The sequence below is a fragment of the Urtica dioica genome, chromosome 9 (genome assembly GCF_054948205.1).
Source record: "Urtica dioica subsp. dioica isolate 48M chromosome 9, U.dioica_male_clone48M_v1_H2, whole genome shotgun sequence".
Classification (NCBI taxonomy): Eukaryota; Viridiplantae; Streptophyta; class Magnoliopsida; order Rosales; family Urticaceae; genus Urtica; species Urtica dioica.
In genome coordinates this window covers 11,142,366-11,157,835 of record NC_142764.1, presented here as the reverse complement: position 1 = coordinate 11,157,835, position 15,470 = coordinate 11,142,366, and the positions used below count along the sequence as shown (strand labels likewise).

The window sequence follows — 15,470 nt, the reverse complement described above, 5'->3', positions numbered from 1 at the left end:
TTCAGACTTGAGCGTTTTTTTCCCATCTTTTTCATTCATTCATTCTTCTTCTACTTCTCCATTCTTCTTCTTCTCTCCCCGCCCCTCTCTCTCACCTTCTCTTTCTTGCCGTCCTTCTCTCTCCGGCCCTCACCCTCTCTTTTCCCCGCCCATCTCTCTCCGATCCTCACCCTCACTCCTCATAGCCTCTGCCTTGACCCCGCCCAGCCTCCACCTCACCTTGACCCCGCCTCGCCTCTACCTCGCCCCTGCCCCGCCTCCACATCGCCCAGCCCCGCCTCCACCTCGCCCCTGCCCCGCCTCCACCTCGCCCCCGCCCCGCTCCACCTCGCCTCTCGCTCGCCACGTCCTCGCCTCCACCGGGTATGTTATTTCCCAACTTGTTTTGAATTTAATTTGATTTATATTATTATTTAGTTAGAATTTCGTATTTATTTGAAGTTAGGAAGAATTTGTATTGGATTTTAGTATATTGGATTTGAATTCGTTGTATTTGAGTTTGATATTGATTTGAAGTTGTATTTGAGTTGGAATCGGATTGGATTTGAGTTAGAAATTGAGATTATGTTTTGAATTTTGTATATTAGATTCCATGTCGTCTACTACTACTACTTCTAGCGGTAGTGGTAAAAGAAAAATTAGAAGACAACTAGCGCTTAACTCCGGTGAACAAGGAAAACGAAGAAACACTCTTATGGGTCGGGTTAATAAGGCTAAAACACTTGGTAAAAAAATCTCGGTACAATTTGATGATAAAGGGCAACCAATGGGTAAAGAGGGTGATGAGTTGTCGAGTTACTTTGGCGTGTTAGCAAGAGAACACGTTCCACTTTCGATGCGTGATTGGAGATGTAAAGACAACGCCCAAATTAAAGAACGGATTTGGAACGAAATGCAAGAAGGATTTACGATTCCTATCGAACAAAAACACGATTGCCTTATGAGAGTCGGAGAAGCGGCAATGTTATTTCTTCATGAGATATACAACGATCTACTCAAAGACATAATCAACAAACCAATCGCCTTAAAGAGACCGGCTTGTATTTTGAAATTCTATACAAGTATCACCGAAGAAGATTGGATAGCATTTGTTGAGTATAGACGAACCGAACTGTTCAAACAAACATCGGAACATGGGAAATCAAATATCGGAAAAAGTGTGTACAAATCTCGAACGGGCCGATATGGATATCGAAAGCTTGATCAAGAAAAGGTTAGATTCATTTTCTTCTTTTAGTTATTCCAAATGTTGCAATTATTTTTTAATTTATTATATAATTACTTCTTACTAGCATGACGAAACGGGGGAATGGCCTACGAAAGAGGAACTTTGGATTGACACGCGAATGAAAGACGTAGATAACTACAAGGATGAGAAAGACAAATTGATGGGAGAAAAAACCGTAAGTTCTTTACCTTTGTTATAACAATTAACCTTGTAATTTTATTTTCAAATAATTTTATGTGTAGAAAACGTTATCACAACAAGCATGGCAAGGGACATGGTTGCCGGAATCGGGAAAGAGCGTTTTGCAAGAAGCTTTGGGAACGTCGCGAGTTTGCGGTCAATCCAAACACACGTCGCGTTTTAAGTACTTTGTTCCTCCAACGCCCAACGAAGAAGTAATGAAGATGCGTCGGGAAATGAGCGAGTTAAAGTCTTTGGTGATGAAGGCCTTCGGTGGAAATGGTAGCATTAATGTCGGAGATGCTAATGTCGAGTCGCCTAGTGTCGAGCGTGTGGAAGAGAATCTCAACACGAAGGTTGTTGATGATAAAGAGATGGCAAATGTTGAAGAACACGTCAATGAAGCGGTCTCTTTAGGTATGTTTAATTTTTTTTTTTATCTATTTATTAATAAAGATAAATGTTTTGGTATTAAGTTATTGATAATATTCTTGATTCGCTTAGAACACGACGATGTTGATTATCGTCCGAAGATCGATCCTATCATTGTTGATGATCGTCCGAAGATCGATCCTATTGTTGTGGAAAAACCCAATAGTGTTCGTGCTAGTTGCTCATTGAATCCAACCACCCCGGTGACACCGACTTCGGATGAAAACGTCGAGTGTCTTCTTTTCATAGATGATGTTGTGAAAGGAGGCATGATTCATGTTGCAAATGGGCGAGCATACGTAAATGGGAGCGTAGTTCACTCTTTACCTTTGGAGGAAGGAAATGTACGTGTGACCGTTTTGGGGGTTTTGATTAAAAAAGCAAAATTGCCAATTCCCACCGAAGAAGCTCAAACCATTGAAGATGTCATAGGAGGATTTGTCTCGTGGCCGAAGAGATTGATCGAAATGGACACGGGAATAGAGAGTCGCGGTCCGGTTGTCAAACAACTCTCAAAACTCGGTTTTGAGAGTTAACCTAGCATCGATGATGCTAAGAAGATTCCGTACAAGATGATTAATCCAAAGTTTCGATTGCTCGCTCAACATGCCAACAAAGTAATGTTACCGGAAGGGGATGTGATTATGGTCAATGTTAGTCCAAGTCTCGCGGCTATCCCGATTCCGGTGTCATTTGAAGATGTTTCCGACTTTTTGCAATACTTGGAAATTGGCGCGGGGAGCATAACGGTCTATATGGAGTAAGTGTTTTCTTCATATGCGTTTTTAATATAAATATTCAATATTTAGTGTTTTGATCAATCAAATACTTGTTTGTCATAGCTATCTACGCTCGAGGCTAGAAAAGGCGAAAAAGAGTCGAGACTATTGTTTTATAAATCCGGGCTTAAGTTCGTACATCGAAATCAACGACGAGGACGCTTATTTGTCAAAACGAGTCAAGGACGTTGGAAACATGGTACGAAAATGCAAATTTGGTGAACTAGCTTTGATGCCGTACAATAAAGGTGCGCATTGGATGCTCGTTGTCCTCGACCCTTGGAGAGATAGTGCTATGTTCTTCGACCCGTTAAGAAATAAAATTCCAATCGATTTAACTTGATTGATAAAAAGGTAATATTTTGATTTTTTAAACTATTTTTATTATAAATCATTGTAGAGTTTTTTTCTCTTATGATTTCCGTGTTATAGGGTTTTTGTGGATTTCAAGCTCGAGCACCAAAACGCCCATAATAACGGACAGTCAACGTACATCAAGGCTTGGAACGCTCCGAGACAAACCGGAAATACGGAATGCGGGTGTTTTGTTATTTCTTATATGCGCGATATAGTCGTAGGAGGTGTAGGAAAATTAGAAAGTAAGAAAAACTATACAAAAGAGGATTTAGAGAGAGTTAGGGAAGAATGGGTAACTTATGTACAAACATTTATTAATTGTGATGATTAGTTAGTTTTTATATTCAATTTTGGATTGGTTTTAGATGTAAATATTTCTTTTGAATGTTTTGAAGATGTAGATATTATTTTTTGGATTGAATGTTATTTTCAGGTGCCATATTTTTTACAACGGGTTTTAGTACGTGTAAAAAATGATTTCAAGTTCAAAATGAAGCCTTCGCCGCGGCGACTTAGACATTTCGCCGCGGCGAAAAATAAGAGTCGCCGCGGCAAAAAGATACCAAGAGCACATTATTCATACATCAAAACCTCGCCGCAGCGATGTTTTGGTTTCTCCGCGGCGATATACACCACGCCGCGGCTAAGCTAAAACGTCGCCGCGGCGGGTTTTTAAAAAAATAATCAGAAAGCTTCTACAACGAATTTTTATCCGTTGTAGAATCCCCTCGCCGCGGCGCAGAACATACTTCGCCGCGGCGAAGTATAATGTCCGCCGTGGCGACATGATTCTACAACGGGTAGACAATCCGTTGTAGAATGTTGTCGCCGCGGCGCGGAACGTACTTCGCCGCGGCAAACAACTAGCCGCGGCGAAGTATAATGTCCGCCGCGGCGACATGATTCTACAACGGGTAGACAATCCGTTGTAGAATATCTCGCCGCGGCGAGGTGTTTGAAAATATTTAAAAATTACAGAATGGATTCAAACCGTTGTAGAAGCTTCTACAACGCTTAAATATCCGTTGTAGAAGCTTAGTTTCTACAACGGATAATTAAGCGTTGTAGAAAACTGTTGGATTCTATCACGGATTTTTAAGCGTTGTAGAAGCTTCTACAACGCAGGATTCTACAACTGTATTTAAGCGTTGTAGAATCCTAGTTTTGTAATAGTGCTAGAACACATCTAGTATGTGTAATAAGTTCTTACATTTGGGATCAGAGCCTCCATAACCTTTTCTTTGTTGTTTGAAAAATTCCATAATCTTGGGTCTTCGTACGCCTTATAATTTGACGTTAAAATATGAAAATTATTATTGGAATCTTTTGGGAGAACGAGTCGGATTTTCACATGGGTCTCAACTGGGTTGAAAATAACCCATCTAGAGGTTGAGGACGACTGAAAACGACATGTCGTTTTTGTTGTGACAGTTTTGTGTCGTTTTTCATGTTACAGTCGTTTTCCTTCTCTGTCTCTTTTTGGGCCTATTATCAAGTTCAGTTTTGGACCTTTATTTCAGATAGTTAAATAGATTAGACTGATGCTTTGGTTTCTAACGTGCATATGCAATTAGCCATTATATATACTACTAAAGAGATGTGCGATATCACCTTTCATTGGCTGTGGTATATATATATATATATATATATATATATATATATATATATATATATATATATATATATATATATATATTTAGAATATACCTTATGAGAATATTTTTTGGGAGAATAGAATAAACAATCTTGATATATGCTATTCAATTTTATTTGCATTATAAAAGTATTTTATACAAATATCAAGTTTAATTATATTGTGTTAATATGTCATTTATTTAGAATCATTTAGAAGTTATATGCTGCATAATTTTATTATTGTTTGAGACATGCATATAACATTTGGCAATTTAATGACTAGCAGAATATTATTTATTTTAGTTATATTATTTTGTGATTAATATGATCTTTATTAATTAGAGAGTAGCCACATCATCTTTAATTAATCTAGGTTGTATATTTAGAATTAAAATCACATTAAAATAATAAGTGTGCTTAATTATATGCTATATTATGAAATCTAACCACAAAAATTTTGTAATATTTGTATGATTAATTAGGATAAAATATCAAATTGTATTTCCTAATTAACCCACAAGTATTAGGAAAAGGAATATAGTTTGATAGTTTTATCATAATCGTATGAATCTAATTGAATTAGAAACTTTAGCCCACATGCAAGTTTTATGTCTCTAGATTCATTGAGTAAAACATTTTTTGCATTGGTAAATCATGATATAGTTATTTTCTTCAAAACCATATTTTAATAAGCATGTTTAATTTTTGTAAATTGCAGCTAGTCAAACTGTAGGTTACTCTGATGTTAAGTGCGATGTTCCCGAACTCAAATGAGACAATTTTAAGGTCTGGAAAGAGAGAGTTCTCCTTCTAGGATGGATGGATATTGACAATTCCATAAGGAAAGCCGAACCTCCCTTAATCACCGAGGAAAGTACCCCAGATCAGGTTGATCTTTATGAAAAGTGAGAGCGATTTAATCGCCTCTGCGTTATGTTCATAAAGACCAAAGTATCTGTTGGGATTAGGGGTTCAATTGAGCAATATGACAATGTTAGTCTCTTAATGAAAGCAATAGACGATCAATTTGTCACTTCAGATAAGGCTTTGGCAAGTACTCTTATCATGCAGTTCTCATCCATGAAGCTCACTGGAGTAGGAGGTATGCGTGAATATATCATGCACATGAGGGATATTGCGGCCCAATTAAAGATGTTGGAAGTTGAAATGTCTGAAACCTTTCTGGTTCACTTCATTCTGTGCACTCTGCCCCAGCAATATGGCCCATTTAAGATTCCTTACAACACACTTAAAGATAAATGGTCAATTAATGAACTTATGACCATGTGTGTTCAAGAAGAAGATAGGCTGGCTATGGAAGAGGGTGAGAAAGTGAATATGACTTTCTGTGAAAGGAAGAAGAAAGATCGTCCCAAAGACAAATGCAAGATCCCTGTCAAACCGGACATAAAGAAAGAGTGAAAGTGTTTCTTTTGAAAGAAGAAAGGACATATGAAGAAAAAATGCTCTAAGTTCAAAAATTGGTTTGACAAGAAAGGTATACAACTTTCCTTTGTATGTTATGAATCAAATCTAACAAATGTTGGTCATAATACTTGGTGGATTGACTCTGGTTCTACAATCCATGTCTCTAATACCTTACAGGGTAAGCAAAACTTTCGGAACCAGTGGGAAATGAGCATTTCATCTATTCAGGAGGAAGGATGAGCTCATCTGTGGAGGCTATTGGTTCTTGCAATTTGGTGTTAAGCAGTGGTTTTGTTTTACGTTTGGAAAAGACTTTTTACATTCCTAGTTTTTCTAGGAATTTAATTTCAATTTCAAGACTTGTGTCCTATGGTTATGAATTTCACTTTTCGGATAAAGGTTTAACCTTATTTAATAAATTTGAAGTTAGTGGTCATGGTACATTGTCTGAAGGTCTTTATTCCATTACATTACAAACTAACATTGCTCATAACTCCATGAATGTCACTGTCGGGGTCAAAGCGTTGTGTTATGAATGAAGATTCCTCTTTATTGTGGCACCGGAGATTGGGACATATCTCCATTGTGAGAATTAAAAGATTAGTTAATGAAGGAGTACTTGGTGCTCTTGATTTTTCTGACTTTGAGACTTATGTGGATTGCATTAAGGGAAAGCAAACCAATAAGTCTAAAAAGGGTGCAAAGAGGAGTACTGATTTGTTGGAAATCATTCATACAGATATATGTTGTCCTGATATGGATACAAGTAGTCCAAAATATTTTATCACCTTTATTGATGACTTCTCACGATTTATGTATCTCTATTTACTTCGTTCAAAAGACGAAGTTTTAGACGCCTTTAAAGTTTTCAAGGCTGAAGTAGAGAAACAATGTGGTAAACAAATTAAGATAGTGAGATTAGACAGAGGTGGTGAGTATTATGGAAGATACACTGAGAATGGACAAGCACCTGGACCATTTGCGAAGTTTCTTCAAGAACATGAGATTGTTGCCCAATACACTATGCCTGGTACTCCAACCAAAATGGTGTTTTAGAAAGAAGAAACCGAACTTTAATGTACATGGTGAGAAGTATGAGGAGTAACAGTAAACTTCCTCAATTCTCGTGGACGAAAGCACTAAAGACAGCTGTGTATTTATTGAACCGAGTTCCAACCAAGGCTATTTTGAAGACGCTTTTGATTTATTCAAAGGTTGAAAACCTAGTTTGCAACATATACGCGTTTGGGGATGCCCATCTGAGGTTAAAATCTATAATCCACAAGAAAAGAAATTAAATCCTAGGACCATTAGTGGGTATTTCATTGGCTATGCCGAAAAGTCCAAGGGTTATAGGTTCTATTGTCCGTCTCACAGTACTAGGATTGTGGAATCAAGAAATGCAAAAATTTTCGAGGATCACTTGATTAGTGGGAGTGACCAACTGCATGATTCAGTCTCTGCATTTGATAATAATGAAGCTCAACCTTCTAGTTCTAGTGATAGATTGATTGTCATACATAGACCTCAAGCTCAATCGTGTGTACGAAAACTAACTATTGAAGTTCCACAAGCTAATAATGTTGATCCTTTAGATCAAGTTGTTGATCAAGATCATATTGAACAACTTATTGAACAACAAGATCATCAAGAGAATGATGAAGCAACATTAAGAAGATCTACTAGAGTTAGAAGATCAGCAATCCCTAGTGATTACGAAGTGTATCTGCAAGAAATGGACTGCAACATTGGAGCCGAGAATGATTCTGAAACGTTTTCACAAGCTGTAAGTTCTAAAGAATCTAACTTATGGCACAATGGCATGATTGAGGAAATGAACTCTATGGAAACTAATCAAGTCTGGGATCTTGTCGAGTTGCCTAATGGTGTAAAAGCCATTGGATGTAAATGGGTCTTTAAAACAAAGAAAGACTCACAAGGCAACACCGAGAGACATAAGGCAAGACTTGTAGCCAAAGAGAAGGAATCGATTACACGGAGACCATTTCTCATGTATCGAAGAAAGATTCTCTTCGCACGATCATGACATTAGTAGCTCACTTTGATTTTAAGCTACATCAAATGGATGTGAAAACAGCCTTCCTTAACGGAGATCTAGAGGAAGAGGTTTACATGAAACAACCTGAATGATTCTCCTCTAGTGATAGTGAGCATTTAATCTGCAAGCTTAATAAATCCATTTACAGTTTGAAACGAGCCTCCCGCCAATGGTATTTGAAGTTCCATGATGTTATCACTTCATTTGGTTTTGAAGAGAATGTCATGGATCAATGTATATACCAAAAGGTTAGTGGGAGCAAGATATGTTTCCTTGTTTCATATGTGGATGATATTTTTCTTGCAACTAATGATAATGGAATGCTATATGAGGTGAAACAGTTTCTTTCAAAGAACTTTGATATGAAAGATATGAGTAAGGCATCTTATGTTATTGGCATTAAGATCCATAGGGAAAGATCACGAGGTATTTTGGGTTTGTCTCAAGAGACCTATATCAATAAAGTTCTTGAGAGATTTCGGATGAAAGATTGTTCACCAAGTGTAGCACCCATTGTGAAGGGTGATAAATTCAGTTTGGACCAATGTCCGAAAAATGACATTGAGAGGGAACAAATGAAGAATATTTCATACGCTTCCGCTGTAGGAAGAATTATGTATGCTCAGGTTTGTATCAGACCTGACATTGCATATGTTGTTAGAGTATTGGGTAGCTATCAGAGTAACCCAGGTCTTGACCATTGGAAAGCTGCAAAGAAGGTTATGAGATACCTTCAAGGAACAAAGGATTACATACTTATGTTCAGACGGACCGATGAATTGGAAGTGGTTGGCTACTCTGACACTGACTACGCTGGCTGTATTGATTCAAGAAAATCCACTTCAGGATATCCTTTTATGCTAGCTGGAGGAGCCGTATCTTGGAGAAGCACAAAGCGGACATTGACTGCTACTTTCACTATGGAGGCTGAGTTCGTATCGTGATTTGAAGCTACATCGTATGGTGTTTAGTTGAAGAGTTTTATATCTGGGCTTAGAGTTGTAGACTCTATTTCTAGGCCTATTAAAATGTATTGTGATAACTCGGCTGCTGTCTTTATGGCTAAGAATAACAAAAGTGGAAGTCGAAGCAAGCATATCGACATCAAATATCTAGCGATAAGAGAACGTGTTAAAGATGATAAAGTGGTCATCCAACACATTAGCACCGAGTTGATGATTGCCGATCCTTTGACTAAAGGCATGCCACCAAAGAAATTTAAGGATCATGTAGAAAACATGAGACTTGGTTCCATGATATAATTTTTCATTGTACGCTACATTTCTTCTTAAGAAACTCATATTAAGTTGGGATTTTTCTCATATAGTTGTGCACATTCATTTTAATTTCTTGAGAAATATCGTTTAAGTGGACCTGGAATAAACATATGGTTTATTCACTAAAGAATAAGAAGGCTATTGAGATGAGAGACTTAATATATTGTAATACATGGAAGATAATACTCACTCATAGAGAACCTATCGCCATGATTCATGTATTTTTCTTCTTTTGAGGTGAGCATTGAGTTGTATGGACCAAGTGGGAGAATGTAAGATTATTTCTTCTTAATGAAAGAATATTTCCTTATACACTTAAGGAATTAATATGGAAATAATCTCCACTCATTATGGTCCATATGTACGATAATAAACTCATTAATTATGATCAAATCGCACTCATATTAATGCCGGAAATTAAATCGCAATCCCTTAATTATGGGATCGCAATCACTACTACAAATGTTGGGTTCTACAACCCATATTCTACAACGCTTACGGCTAAGTATTATAGAAACTGGAGATTCTACAACGCTTAAAATAAGTATTGTAGAAACTGGGTGCTTCTACAACGCTTATGGCTAAGCGTTGTAGAAGCTTGGTGTTTCTACAACGCTTATGGCTAAGCGTTGTAGAAGCTTGGTGTTTCTACAACGCTTACTATAAATGTTGTAGAAACTTGGTGTTTCTACAATACTTACTATAAGTGTTGTAAAATTTCACCATATTTCAGATCTCCCACAACGCTTAGACTATCTGTTGTAGAAGCCTCTCCGCGGCGAAGTGTTTTTCTCGCCGCGGCGAGAACTTTCTACAACCGATAATCTAAGCGTTGTAGGATTAGTGAAATTTAATGGACCTCGCCGCGGCGAGAATCCTTCTTCGCCGCGGCACGAATATCTTCTCCAAAAAAGGCTTTCTGGAACTCTTCTCACCGCGGCGAGAATCCTTCTTCGCCGCGGCGAGAACCTTCTACAACGGATATCTCCGTTGTAGAAGGTTCTCGCCGCGGCGAAGAAGGATTCTCGCCGCGGTGAGAAGAGTTCCAGAAAGCCTTTTTTGGAGAAGATATTCGTGCCGCGGCGAAGGCTATCTCTAGCCGCGGCGAGAAAATTCTGGGCTTACTTTTCAGTAGCCTCACCGCGGCGAGAAATAATCTTCGCTGCGGCGAGAGTACTACAACACTTACTCTAAGCGTTGTAGAAGCGTTTTAAAACCTAAAAATTTAAATTTTTTCAAAAGGCCCGCCCGAATTTCAGAGTTAGTCATTTTTTCTTCTTCATTCTTCATTATTATTCTTCTTCTTCATTCTTCATTGTTCTTCATTCTTCTTCTCCACCCTTTCTCTCTCTCTCTCTCCGCCCTCACTCTTCTTCTGTGCCCTCACCCTCTCTCCGCCTTCACTTCTCTTTCTCTCTCCGCCCTCACTTTTCTCTCTCCGCCCTCGCTCTCTTCTTCTCATTCCTTACTCTCTCTCCGCCTTCAGTATTCTTCTCCGTCCCCACAAACCAACAAAACCCAAACCTTAAACCAAAAAAAGCCACAACCACAAACCCATAAACTCCACCACCACGTCAAACTCACACAAGCCTAGGCATCTCCGGCGACAACTCCGACTCTCTCTTTCTTCCACACCTCCATGCTCCTCATCTACACTCCGGGTTAGTTTTTGGTTGAGAATTATGTATAATTTAGGTTGAAAATAAGTGTTTGTTTGGAATTGAGAGTATGGATTGATATAATTTAGGTTGAAACACCATATTTGTTTGATATTTTGTTGGAATTGAGTTTGCATTTGATATTTAGTTGGAATAGTGGTTCTTAGGTTTCATGTCGTCCACTACTATTAGTTCTAGCGATAGCGGTAAAAGAAAAACTAGAAGACGACCTCAAAATATACATTGCCGCGACGAGAATTGGGGTAGAACCCAGATATTTCTCGCCGCGGCGGTGTATATTTTTGCCGCGGTGAGATAGTTCTACAACGGATATCTTATCCGTTGTAGAATATCTCGCCGCGGCGAGAAATTCTGAATTTTTTGAAAATTGGACAATGGAACTCTATCGTTGTAGAAGCTTCTACAACGGATGCGTAAGCGTTGTAGAAGCCAAGCTTCTACAACGGATATCTAAGCGTTGTAGAAGCTTCTACAACGCTGGATTCTACAACGCTTAATAAGCGTTGTAGAATCATTCTACAACGATTTTTAAGCGTTGTAGGATCCCAGTTTTGTAGTAGTGAATATTATCCATTGATGGTTTAGAGCCTATAAATATGATGGTTTTGGGGTCCCTAAACTCACTCACACATTCAGAATACCAACGCAATCTAATGGTGAGAGCGAGAGTTTAGAAGATCCTCAAAACAACTCACCGGAATCGGAGTCCGGAGCTCGCCGGAAAAACACAACAATGGTGGGAGGTAAACCGATCCTTTTCGCTTCCGCTTTAACGTGTTCATGTTGCTAGAACACATCTAGTATGTGTAATACGTTCTTACACCCATGAGATTGTACGTGTCCCCGAGTAAATAGTGTTAACAAGTACGATTATCGATTCTAATAATAACAAACTAATTGTAAAGTATAAACTTTTGAACCATTCGACTTGTAAATTCAAATTTAATAAACGACATTCTGTTGTTACAACTAAATTCTCGAGTAAATTATGATCCAATAAGTTTACCAAATTAATTTAAAATATGTTAAGGTAATGAGAAATCTCGGAACGAATTAAGGATTTATCGAGTTCGTCTTGAATAATAAATTATTTTCCGAGGACATTTCAGAAATTAATTTAATAAATAAATTCTCATTTAAATTATCAAGAATGAGAATTATTTATGAGAAACCTTAAATATATTTAAATCAATCGAAAACGACGAGAAAATTCTCGGTTCAAAACATATAATATAATCCGTCGGTTATGGATTTAATTAAGTAATTATATGATTGAGGACTTAATTGTGAAGAATGAGTGATTTAAATGAGTAAAAATGAAACTTTGATTTCATATAAAAACAAACTCTCTTCTCTCTCCTCATCTTATTTTATTCGACCTTCTTCTTCCTCTTCCTTCGCCTGGTTCGCAACTGCCACCTGCAGAAACCAAAAAAAAAGAAAGAAACATGGCCCTCATCTTGTTCTTCACTTCATCTTCTTCGTCTCCAAGCTTCGCCGGACCTCCGCGAACTCAGACCACCGAACTCCTTTCCTCGCGAGCGGACCAAACCTCGCGCACGCGCTCCGATTGAGAAAAGAAGCCGCCGCATGCAAACCGAGGACGTCGGACCGAGAGGAAGCATCAGAAAAGAAAGAGAGAACAACGGAGAAAGCTTAATCTCAATGAATTAGGTGAGAATTTGATTTTCCCCAAATTGGAATCCGAAATTTAGGGTTCTTAATTTATGAAAATTGGGCCTTTCTTCTTTGGTTAATTCCGTGTGATATGACTTGGAATTGTGTTGTTTTGTGCTTGGATTGTGTTGATTCATGCTCGAATTCATGATTTGGTATTGATTTTCGAAATTTAGTTGATTAATTCCGAATTTTAGGGTTTGAAATCTATAAATTGTGGCTTTTGGTCTCTTCAGTTGATTCTGTGTTTGTTGTGTGTTTTTGACGTCGAACTCTACTTGATTTCGTTTTGGAACTTGCTCTCGTCTCTTCTATGTCGTCCGATTTTCAGAATTTCAGTCTGATAAACGGACGTGTACAGCCTGCTATGATTCGGGATTAATTTTTTTGTTAATTTTTCTGGATAGTAGACTTTATGAGCTTTCTAAAATGTCAAGAACATGTAAATCCAGTGAGTATTGATCGAGATATGAATTTTGAAATCAATGATTCAAAGCTGCGATTTTGGAATTTTTAGAACATCAATAGTGAATCGCGGGCTGTTTTTGAGATAGTTGTTTTCATTCAAATGTGGCTTATAATATCTCATTGGAAAGGAACGGAATCTAGCTTTATAATGAAACTGGAATAGTTGAATTACGATTTGTGTAGCTGAAGATATGATACGGTCTTTAGCTGCTACTCGGATAAAAGATTTTTGAAATTTTGTTCCGGTTTGGGCTCTCCTTATGGCTGCTTGGTTGTGTTTTGAATTTGGGATTTGAGTTTGGAATTTGGTTGGATCAGTTTATCTCGAGTTTTCTCGGGTCCCGTTGAGTAATCGAATGATCAGTGTTGTTATCAAGCTCGAGTATGATTTTTTGTATTTCGTGTTTAAAACTTGCAGCGTGTATACAGACGAGCCGAGAGATAGCGGAGGAGTATCGACGCGCTCAGGCTCAACGAAGCTGTTGATAGAAGAGCCGAGAGATAGCGGAGGAGTATCGTGAGTTACATTCGCTCGTCATCGTCTAGCTACTCTCGAGATTACAATGTTATGGAATTTTGGTTTAATTACTTTCGGGAATTTAGTTTTCGATAAAGATTATCTAAAAATCTTGTGGTGTAGAATTTCTAGATTTAATTATTTAAAACCTGTATTGAAGGGGATAAATGGAGTTTACAAATCGTTAAAGGTTCAATTTGAGTCTATTATCAAGTAAAATGCAAAAATATATTGGATACCGTGGTTGGTACGGAAAACTTAGGTCTTAAATAAGAACTAAATTCCCAAGGTTCGAGAAGTTAGCTAGTTGGATTCTCGAACATGATATGAAGCTCGTGATCGCCGACTGTTAACACTTGTCTCTTTGATTCTTCTGAGTTGGTGATTAGTGTGATTCCGATTAGGAGTCCTAATTCGCTCGATGTGCTATAGGATCTATCAAGAATCTTAGGAATCGTGCAAGGTCATCTATCGTGGAAAGCTTTAAAAACGAATAAGCTCAAAGATTAAGGTTTCCGCCACTTTTCTAGAAAACGTAGTACGGGTTTTCCCGATAGGTTCATATGTAGATTTATGAGAACCCAGCCTCTGTTATGCTACTCCCTTAAGTTCTTTGCTTGTCTCGTTAGAAGGGAGGAGACAGGAGAGCATATATCGACTCTTGGATTCGAATCGAGGGTAGAAGTACCGGATGTCATATCCCGAGTCTTCAACTTAAAATACTTAACGAGCATAAAAGGGAAACGATAATTCTTTCAGTGTTTATCTCGAGTCGCTCTCCTGTAAGTAGCATATGTATGTACTTTATGTGTTGCAGATTACCCAAATCATAATGAACTGTTGCCGGTGGTACCTACAAGTCATTGATTCGTATCGAGAACCATGCTGATCCGAATGGCGCTGAGTACTCAAGAGGGAGCTGTCATGAGCGCCCCGTTCCGCAATGGGGTTGGATTGCAAAACGGGATCTCATTGTCGGGTTGTAAACTCAAGCAAAGGCTACCTCGAGCTCCCCGTGCCGCAATGGGTGAAGGTCGTGAATCGCGAGCTCATTGTCGTAAGAGACCAGCACGTGCCGATGTCACAATGAAGATGGTACCAATAGTGGATCACATACAAGCGATAAAACTCCTAGGTTGCTGGACGACTACTGCCCGAAGTCTAAGGCTGGTCTCTTGTCGTTCTGAAGGTTGAAGCAAAGGATGTGTACGACCTTGCGGGGCGGCGAGTGAGTAGGCAGAATGTGGCCACGCGTCAGTCATGCTCTAGCGTTATATTCTAGCTTCATCTAGCGCTCATTCTGTATACTTATGTGCTTGTTTGCACATCACATGGCATTTAGTTGATTTTTTTTTTCTAGATAGACTTCCACTTATTGAGTCGTTCGACTCATAGCGCATTATGACCCTTGGTAATGTAGATAAGGGAAAAGCTCGTAAGTGGAAAACGGAGTTGAAGACTGAGACCGAGCGCGTACCGCCTTGACATATGGGCTATGGGTCTCATAAACCGGGGAATTGTTTTATTTGTTAAAGCGTTCCATAACATATATGTATATGAGTCGCAATAAAACTCTAAGCTTTATTTAAACAAAAAATTGGCTACGTAAGCCACAAAATCTATAGCAATTTAAATTTGACCAACATTTTTTAAATAATCTGTAAATACCTAAATTGCTTACGTGGTTGCATTTTTATGACGGATTTTTTACAGCTTTGCCCTTGTAATATTGGATTAGTAACTGTAATTTAGGC

The 15,470-nt window shown here is 38.3% G+C and overlaps 1 long non-coding RNA gene across 1 annotated transcript; it reads left to right on the top strand.

Annotated features, from left to right (window-relative positions):
* The first annotated feature begins 12,427 nt into the window (after positions 1-12,427).
* LOC149384917 (uncharacterized) lies at positions 12,428-13,692 on the top strand. Its single transcript, XR_016301425.1, has 2 exons — positions 12,428-12,728; positions 13,618-13,692. It is a non-coding gene; the product is annotated as an uncharacterized LOC149384917 (long non-coding RNA).
* Positions 13,693-15,470: the final 1,778 nt, after the last annotated feature.